The following is a 10,951-nucleotide window of genomic DNA, read 5'->3' as shown; positions in this document are numbered from 1 at the left end:
TTGATCTAATGTTTTTTGAAGGTCGACTCCACTCAAAAAGACAAACTTTTGAGTTTCAGGCTAATTCTTTTAGAGGAGATTCACTCTACTCTTTTATTCCATTATACTCCAAAAAGTGTATTACTTAGACATTTTTTTCAAGACTTCACAAGCCCAGGCTGTGTTGTTTTTCTTGTTTCCCTCTGACCTTCACAGCAGAACCTCCCCTCCAAACAATGCTTTCTATAAGCCCAATATGATGAGTCTGCAAGTGCCCTTTATATCTGTGCACATTTTTTCCTGATCTGCGATGCAGGGGAGGATTCATCTCCATGGAGAGGGATGCAGAAAGCATGCATTATTTGCAATATTACATTTGTCTCATTTTCCCAGCTTGGAAAATCCACTTTCATATCATCTCAAATATCAAAGTACAGTATATATCTTTTTAATAATCGGTTGCCGAGTGATTTATGGCTTGCTGAGCTTTGAAGATCAGTGACGGCCGCGCAGGTTGTGAAGTGAGATTCTGACAAGCTTGTAAAAAATCCCTCCAGCAGGTTATTGTTTTAGCTCCCCTCCGAGGTTTATCGCTGCTTTGCGTACGGCGGTCATTTCCCTGCTGACTCAGCAAGGCTTTGCTTTGAGCCCGACAGCGCGGCCCTGCTGTGGTCGTCCGAACGCACACTGCCAGGCTCGAGCGCATCCTGGAGAACTCTTTTTGTTCTTTTGTTTTGCAGTGTTGAATATAAATCAGATGGAAAATGTTGCGTAAATACCAATTAGAGTAGCTTGAGTACACCTATTGGTGACCTGTTTCCAATTCAAGCAGATAGACGTTTGTTTGGTTGACTTCTTTTGCAGACTTCCTAGTCAGCTGGGGTCCAAACTGGTTGACTTTATTGATTTTAATGTAGGGCTGGGTTGATAAAATAGATCTGAATCGATCCAAGCTCAATAGATCAATAATCGATCCATAAGATCGATCCAACCCATAATGCTAAAGTCTGCTACCTTGACGCTAACGTATAATTGGATTTCCCATAGGACGGCTAATGCTAACGCAGTTGACCTACACATACAGTACATTGCTGACTAATACTCACAGGCATGAATTTTCCAAACTCTTTTAAGGAAATATTTACCATTTGTGGTCTAAAACACAGTTTCTGTTAATATACTTTCTTCTTCTTCTGGAATAAGGTGTAATGCTATAGCGCAATCGCCACCTAGTGGTCAAACTGAAACAACCTCCAATTGTTGGAGCTTCTCCATTTGAGAATCCATGTAACACTGTATGCTATTAACAATCTATTAACAATCATTATAATTTCACTAATACATTTTACAGTATTTTATCAGATTAATATAAAAGTCTTCAATATATATATATATATATATGATTAATGTATTTATAAAACAAATGTGTCTAAATGTGTAAACTCAAAATTGAACGAATTGAGTTGATTGAAAAATTAGAATCAAATTGATTCTGGAGATAATTGGTGATATCTTGCCCCATTTTAATGCACCATGATTCAATTCAAAAGTGTTTTGTAATCTATTGGCCGGTATTAAAATAAATAAATAAATAAAGCTACAGTGACCTCCACCCTGCCTTTATGGCTGTAGGCTTTGGCCTCGTGTCGAGGAACGCCATCACAAAGACGGGTGTGACGCTGAACCCCCTCCCCCGTCATTCTTCCTGACAGGCCGAGGCAAAGGAGAGTTCATTGGAAACTCCTAATGCGGCCCTGACAAGTGCGCCCGACCCCGTTAATGATGACAGAGGAACTTCCCACGCAATCAGCCACTGCATCTGTCTCACAGGAAGAGAGGTGAACGGGAGGAGAGGGGAGGGGGGGGGCAGGAGGTGAAGGGAAGAGGGACGGTGTGCATGTGTCCTGGAGGAGAAAAGCAGCTGACATCAGTCTGGCAGGGACTGCACACTTGGCTAACATGACTTGACGGAAAGAAGTGACATGTTTAGGCAGCTTGAGGGCAGCTTGCTCTTTGGTGATGTCAGTTCACTGTAGTAATGCTAAACCAAGCTTTTCTGGGTCAAAGTATGAGCTTGTAGAATTCTTAAATTGGACAAACATACTATACTTTTGGCGCAAGTATGTGACACCTGTATTTTAAGAGTATAAATACCTAAAAACATTTACCATATTTAAGGACTGAACCTAATGATCCAAATATGAGGTTGGTTGGTCACAAAAGCAGTACAAAAATGTATAAACCTGAATAGAAAAACACAAACAATAATTTGACATGAATACATAAGTCTTGTACCTAAATCATAGACATGAATAATGTCTGGCAATAGTCTGACAGGCCAATGAGCCTGAAGTGGAGCGCCCCATGTGGACTGGAGTTACTCAACCACACTCTGTATGTTATGGAAAGTCCAATCAGAAGGACATGGCACTTAATAAAGTTAAGTGCACTAACCTTCAAGATGATTAAACTTACCATTATTAGTAAGATCAATTTCTTTACATATTTATTCCACTTATAACTTGAAGCTGAATACACTAACCTCCAAGTTTATTTACCTTAAAAATCCCTTTGCCCAAGACTGCTAGATTAAATTAAGGAAATAAAATGCAAAATCAGATGAGTACATTCTTGATTATTTATTTGTCTCCATACACAGAAATTTGTCTTGTTAACATGTTTTTTTAAACTTGTCTTTATCTGGTCAAGAAAAAATGTTTGTAATTAAAAAAAAAAAGTTCTGAATCAGTATGGCATTAAACTACAAAATCAAGAATGCTATACAACATAGGTAGCAATGCTAAAAGCATTAATCATACACAATCAGTATGGAATCAAATTGCAAAATCAGTGGCAATGCATAAATAAAACTTGATTGAAAGATTGAATTTGGGTTTCAGCTCAACTCGGCCAAGGTTTAGCATGACTTGTTGAATAAAGTGGAAGTTGCTTTCATGCACTTGGGGTAATCCAAGTGCAAAGCATAGATCAGTCTAAAAAGGACACAGAAAGCCAGCGGTAGGTTGGCCAAGATGATGCTCACTCTGGATGGGTTGAGTTGAGGATGTTCATCAATGCAGAGGATTCCCACTGGAGTTTCACTGTACAAGTCCTGGTCAGTTGCATCCTAACAGAAAAAGAAACAGACAGAAGACAATGCAATGTCAATATGCTGTATTGACCGATTTAAATCAGATTTGAGACAGAACTATTCAAGTACTTTTCAAGAAATAAAAATATATATACAAGCACAAAATATTTTCATTCCAACATAAAAATAAAAAAACAGCAAAACTAAAAAAAACATTCAGTTCATCATAAAAAAATAATGTAATAAATATTGATCAAATTAATCAGACGGTTTTATTTCAAATGTCACCACTATTATAACTCAAAGATTTTTTCTTTGTTTTATTCTTTTGCATTAGACTCGTTTTTGACTGTTCATTTTTATATTATGTGTGAAAGATGATCATGAGGGCCTCAGAATAATACCTGCTCATTGACTGGTAATAGTAAAAACAGAGTAACAACAGGCTTACTCTGATTCCTTGTCCTGTGTGTGGACTTCTCTATCAGTACGAGTCGAAAGATTGTGGGACCTCATAAGGACTAACTTGTTTTATGTAGACAGATCGTGGCCCAAAATTATATGAGCTTACCTTGTCCTTGTACAATCAAACTAAATTGTAGGATGAAAACGAAATAAAAGCAAACAAAGGTAATTTACTTAGACTTACTTAGTAACTGTTTGAGCCTTATTATTCTCTCCTGGTTATGATGGAAGAATAGCTTATACCAATTTCCTTCCATCATATAACTTTGAGGTTACACAGTAAATAAATGTAGGTGTATAGCATTAGATGTACTGTATGCATCTAATGCTTATGCATTTTGGTAAATCAGGTATAAAACATGTTAACAAGCTAACATAAAACCAGTTAGTCCTTATTAGGTCCCATAAAGAAATCTTGTGGCTCATACTTACAATGAAGTCCATTCCAGGGAATCAGAGTAAGCCGGTTGTTGTTTTGTTTTTATTATTACCCGCTTTTAAGTCCATTTGACATTCAAAGAAAGCTTGTTCCTAATTACCAAGTCTTTCATCAATGGCAACCTACATGTGAATCAAGTTTTGATTAAAATAAAAAAAAAACGGAAATTATTTATGACATTTTAAGCTTATAATTATGTTGCAAACAGCAAAGTAAACCATATAGAGTCAACATATCATTATAGCCGAAGATCCCTTTAAAGAGAGAAATAGTGGATTTTCATGATATGTTTCCTTTAAGATTAGTGTCAAAAAGTAAGAATATATTTAACTTATGAATTTATGTTTCCCACACTAGTTGATTACAGTTTCATAGAAATAAAGCCAAAGGGGAAAGTTCAGTATTGTGAAAATGTTAATTTGTTTGTAATTGGTAGTAATTGGTAGTTATAGTAGTAATTAATTATTTAATAGAAAATTCATATCAGATGGTTGTGTTGTGAATCAATAATGCAGATATTCAAAACAAACTCAGTTACTTACCGAGCAGCTTTTGAAGAATGCAGAAGGGTCATCCGCCAATGATAAAGAAAAAACAAAAAAAAGAAAAAAAAAAAATCACTCAAGCACTGATTGGCTATATCAAAAATCTACCCATGAAGAGTAAAATAGATTATTTATTTATTTATTTATTTGCATGAACCATGATATCAAGTTAATATTTTTGTGATTTTAGGTACTGCAGAGTGTACTAGTAGAATGCAGTATCCAGTATGGGGTAAAACCTCTGATATAAAGCTTAAAAAGTGTTTCTGCATAGTTGAACAACATTTAATATCAAAGGTAACGGTTAGCCACGTCCTTTTTTTTTTTAATGCTTTTAGAATGAAAATATAAAAAGTCTTCTTTGTAGCATACACCAAATTGAAAAATGACTTTGGAAACTCTAAACCTTCCAACAGTACTTGAATGCAGCAGAATTTTAAAACCAAAACTTAAACATTCAATCACAATTAGCTCAAAGTTACTTGTCCATGACATTACTTTCAAATGTAAGTTCATTCTACTTTGATTTTGTAGATTGTGCTTAAATTTGATAGTAATAGTATGAAACTTAAATTATTTATGTACATTGAAATAAATGGTTTCAGTAGAAATGAAATCCGGGCTAACAGTGTGGGATATATAAATAAAATTGGTAGACACCGGGCTCAGAATTGACATTTACAAATTAAAAGTCAACATAAATGTGCGTAAATAGGCGTTTCAGTCTTCCCCATTAAAACCTAGAACATTTACGTGACTACACAACTTTTTAAGCAGCCAATAAACAAATGTTAAGAGTTAGATCAGGGATTCAGTTTAGTATGTATTAATGGGTTGCTACATTTTCAATAAATGAAAGTGTCATCCATTTGAAAAGGGATCATGACACCAAGTCTAGATTCTACAGCTTTGGGATTTCGTACCAAGATTACCAATTGTAGGTATATATATATATATATATATATATATATAAATATATATATATGATTAGAGACAGTCCTAAACTATGAACCCTATATGCTAAAAGCATGTTCAAGAACATGCATTCACCGCATACAGGCTACACCTTTATTTTATTTCCTGAGACAAACCCTGATGAAAAAAAAAATTATTTTACAAACAGAATTGGAATTTGGGGGCTTGTCAGGGACACATTCACTTTCGGTTGGCAGCTTTTGAATATTGTGAAAACATGGAGCACAATCACACAACATGGTGCCATAGCAACAGCGTTTTGTTTTCTCTGACCACGAGCTTTCACAAAATAAGTCTTATTAGTAGACCTCTTATGCTCAGGCCCCATCCAGTATTAAAAAAAAAACAAAAACAAATTAAAACTAGCCTTCTGAAATGGCTCACCTCAATGACAACTGTTATTTTAGTCAGCTGCATGTTGTGCATCCATCATTTGTGACACAATAATTGAAAAATTGTAGGAGAAAGAGTTAAAATGTTTGCATTCTTGGTTTTGTGACAGACAAATAGAATAGGTTGTCATGTCTAAAATCTCAAAAAGGTTGTATTTCTGATAAAATGCTGGTGCTGTACCCCTCGGTTTGCGAAATGACACGGCGCTCTCGTTAGTTCTGGTGTTTACAAGCGGAGTTTTCTTCAGACAGCTGCGCTGCGAGCCACAATGCCTCTTGCACTCGAATCACATGACACTGAAAAGCGCGCCTGCGAGCTTCCACCGACTACTGTTGGCAGCAAAACCAGAAAGTTTGTTTTCACTCGTCTGCAGCTGTCAGCTCACATTTATAAATCAATCTGGGAAGCCGCGGTCTGCATGCAGCCCCATCGCTGTTTCATAACAGGCTTGTCTTGCTTAGTCAGCCTGCCTCTTTTTCCCTCCCCCACTCGCTTTCCCTCCCCGGTTTCCTTGTTTCTCGTGTGCCTCGCTTATCTCCTTCCTCTTTGACTCCTTTCATCCCGTCACACTCGTCTCGGCGTATGTAACGAGACTCTCTCGGGGTTTTTCGATTGGACGGCGGTGGATGTCGGCAAACCTCGCCGCAGCTTTGTATCTGGAGGGCTGTGCTTTATCTGCAATATCCTGCGAGATTTCAATGGGAAGAACCAGCTAGAAAAAAAAAATAATAATGAAAATAATTAATCATTCGTCAGCTCCAGCAGTGGCAGTGATATTTAGATACAGCAGGGTGCAGTCATTCTGCTCTCGGAAGCCGCGGAAGATTGGCTGTGCTGCAGACTTCAAGGCAGTGGATGTCTCCCTGAGGAAAGAGCATGTGACAAGGCATCTGTGTGTGAGAACGCAGAGCAGCCGGGGCACGAGGCGGAGCGTGTGCGTCCTCACGGAAACCTGCATCAAATATTTAGATTTCTGTTCCCCTGATCGGTTGACATCTGATGCTGCATAAACGTCTGAAAGGCATTCTTTTCCTTTACAATCTTTATAATCACAACTTCATAAATATGCAGAAATTGTTAAAACTTTATAAAAATAAAAGAATGAAAGAGATCTTTATCAGGGACAATTTCAAAGCAAATCTTATAGCATGAACAAGGTCAACATATTTTTCTGTCCAATAAGAGCCCATTGTTGGCTAATTTCAATAAGGGAACCAAGTTGACTATAAATGTTAGCTTTATTAAAAACCGTCATATATATACATATGTTATACGTATATATATATATATAACTGTCATATATATACATATGTTAGACGTATATATATAACTGTCATATATATTTAGATATATGTTATACGTATATATATATATAACTGTCATATATATTTATATATATATTTATACATATGTTATTCGTATATATATATATATATATATATATGCATATAATTAAAAATGTGATAAAGGATGAATAAGGTAGAAAATGAAAGTAGATTTAACCCCTAAAATTCCACTTCAATCATCTTTTGATGCATTTTCAAAGCATTTCCATTGGCCTTTTTTTTTTTTTTTTTGTCAAATTAAAACAGTCTGTATTGTTTTCTGGGCTGAACCTGAATTAATTTCCTATCCCTCCAATTGTAGGGGCATTTGAAGAGGTAGGGGTGTCCAAAAAGTTTTTTTTAAAGGCGGACCCTTGCAGTGGAGGGAAGCATAGCCCTCCGCTGCGAAGGTGTTACAGTCTCACTCTACCAAGGACGAGAGGCAATTTTCTTCACTTGGATGTGCTCTGAAGCACAGAAGTTTACAATTAAATGTAAGTAATGACTCTTAGTTGTAGCATGACTTTTTTCCAAGTTATAAAGCACATGTTATTATGCATTTCCCAACGCTAGCAGCTCTGCGCTGATGTAGCTGACAGGCAGCTATTGATGACATCATCGAGTGGGAGTGGCATCTCAATTTGAAGACATAACTCTCCATTTGGAGGGCTAAATGTAAGGATAGGGAGAAGCCGCAAGGGGAAAAAAAAAAAAAATCAGACTTAGCTTCTGCAGAGCAGCAATAGTTTGTGAGGAAATTTGTCTCAGATTTCTCATTTGTTGGTGCTTAGCAACCCCACCCACAAGTAACGAATAATCTTTTTCAAACAGCAGTTTTTCATTTAGTCTTTATTCCTTACAAATTGAAAAGGAAATATACGAAAATGAAATGTTGATATAAATATATATATGTGTGTCTTTCATTATGTCATTTGTTATAACCATTTCTTAAAGTAGAGAAACCTCTTGAGAACGAGATGTTTCATCTCTCAGGGTTAATCCTCCCACTCTTAGTTCAAATGTGTGAGTAAAAAATAAAATGCCACAAGTAACCTTTTCATCAAAGGGGATCTTTAAAAAAAAGTATGTAATGTCTTTCACACACACTAATTTATTTATTTTCATTAAAAAAAAGTAATAATAATAAAATAAAACTCCAAAAGGTAAAGTTTGCAGTTACTGGCATCTTACTGTACATTTTAAAGTAAAATCTGTGTATATTGACTTTAAAAATTTGGGTTGTAAATTAAAAAAAATAAATAAATGTTGATAACAAGGGGGCACCGTAAAAGATACAAAAAAAAAATCAAAATATTCTGTTGAACAACTATGTTTATTGTCTTATTTATTATGGCTGTGTTAAATAAAATAAAGATTTACATTTATTTAATTTCTTTTAAAAAGAGAGAACAGATGGACAACTTACTGTATCTGATCATAGATGTTAAAATCTGCTATATAGCACATAGCTATACCAGTAGTTTACATTGCCAAAATTAGAATAACATAAATTTGATAATTAAGTGAGAATTTTAGTAGCAATTCTTTACCAACAAAGATTTCAAATTTCATAAGAGTAACTTTTTGACAGGAAATGTCACATTATTGCAACATTCTGACATTATTATTTAAAAAAATAGGATGTTTTGTTTCAAGAGAAGTGCCAAAAGAGCAGCAATCCTAAAACAAATGGAAACAATATGTAATATGCATAATTGCAATTAAATTCTTGCAGTAATATAAGCCACAAAATGATGATACTGAGCAGTAAATTTGTCAGACGTGGACTGCGTCTGAATGCAGGAACGTACTGACACGGGGCATTTGTTTCCTGCCACAGCAACATTGATCTTTCCATCATTGGCAGGGATTTTTCTCTCTAATCTCAGCGCCGACTTGACTGAAAACTGACAAAAGTGTGTCAGCCAGTCTGTTAAAGCTGGTAATCTTTATCGCATTAATGTCAACAGCAGCCGAGCCTTCAGACAGGTGGGTCTTAAACATCTTATCGGTGACCCACAACTATTTATCTCGTGAATGTTAAACTGCCTTTATTGCGGCTTCTTCGCTTATGAGGATTTCTTCAGCCTCTCAGACTTTTCCAGGCCATGGATCCCTTAGAGAAAAGCTAGTTGGAAAGAATCCCCTATTAGCTGGGACACAGAAACATCATAAACATGTTAAAAAGTCAATTACGGTTGTTGAATTCTTTATTAAATTCACTACTGTTGGAATTGGAAATGAAAAGGTCTCTTGATGAATTCTGACCATATTTATAGTGACGGGAGTTTCTACACTTGACTTCCTTAGGTTGTGGTGCTGTTCCTGCTACTCTCACTAGCATCTCGTCATGTATGGACCAATGGTTCGGACCCCTTCCACGTCACTTTTTGAGATTTTGGGTGTCTAAAACTCGTTTTTTGACGTGCTGGCTGTTCCCATTAAATCATGGGTCCCCAAACCTTGAGATGCAGTACCGGAAGCTGAACCGGTATCAGGTTAGGGTGCCTGTACTGGTCAGCTTCCAGAGGCTGGGAGACCCTTGATTGATCCGATACCGGTCATTATTGCCAATATCGATACCAATATTGATAATCTTTGGAACTGGTGGATGTGACACGAACCTTAAAATCTCATTTTTTTTCAGAATTAGGACAGTATTTCCAATTGAATGGAAAATAGTTTATTACAAAAAAAATGTTGAAATTAAATACAAAGTTAGGAAAAGAATGCAAAACAGTCAAACTAAAATACACAAAGAGTGATGAGGAAGTGACTCAGCTGGGTCCTGTTTGCTGATACAGAATAGTTTCAAACAAGAGTGGAAATATCGATATCTGCGGGGCAGTATCGATCCGTTTCCAACTTGAGATCGATACTAATCAATATATTTGGTTCAATCACCTATGCACTACATTTAGCTCAATGCTTTATGTAGATTTGGCGACACGTTTTTAACTGTTGCTGTGTAGAAGCTTGAAACCCCATTCTTTCATTATTTAATGGGTATTTGATTGTCTATTTTAAATGTTTATATGTTTTCTTTATTTATGTTTCTTATGTACAGCGCCTTGAGCTGGCGCACGCCATGAAATGCGCTTTATAAATAAAGATTATTATTATATTATTATTATTATTATTACGTGGAAAACACAGATCAGAAGAAATCGGACGTGTCAACAGTAGCATAACCTTCTTTGGCATCATAAATGGGAGCCCTAGCACAAGTTTAAGCTCAGATCAGTCACTCCAAGTTGTTATGTGTTTCTAATTTGTGTTATTTGTTGTGTATTTAGCCATTTATAAGCTTTTTAAGAACCTTTTTTGATCGGGTTATATACATTTTAATAAACAAAAAAATGTCTGCTTTCCCTCTTGGGTTGCGAGTAATCCTTTTCTACCACATTTGGAATCTCAACTCCTTAAAGAAGCTTCAAGGCAATCATAAAAGCTACATCGAGAGGCTATATCAAAGGCAATACAGTATCATAAAGGTGGTGATCATGAAGTCTCAGGAATTTGTAAAGTTCCTATGAGTCTTTGTTCTTTTATCTTCTTAGGCCCTCAGGCATTGACCTTACAAGCCTTGCACATCATTCTGCTCACTGAAGATATATCCTCCGTTTCTGTTTTATATTCCCCAATTTCTGCTTCCCAAGTATCATTTATAGCGTTACAATGAAAAGAAATGCTTCAGGGTACCGGCGCTGCCTTCTTTTTGTTTCTGCTACAAGTGAAC

This window comes from Oryzias melastigma, linkage group LG2, assembly GCF_002922805.2.
Source record: "Oryzias melastigma strain HK-1 linkage group LG2, ASM292280v2, whole genome shotgun sequence".
NCBI lineage: Eukaryota > Metazoa > Chordata > Actinopteri > Beloniformes > Adrianichthyidae > Oryzias > Oryzias melastigma.
Note: the sequence above shows the minus strand (reverse complement) of the source record.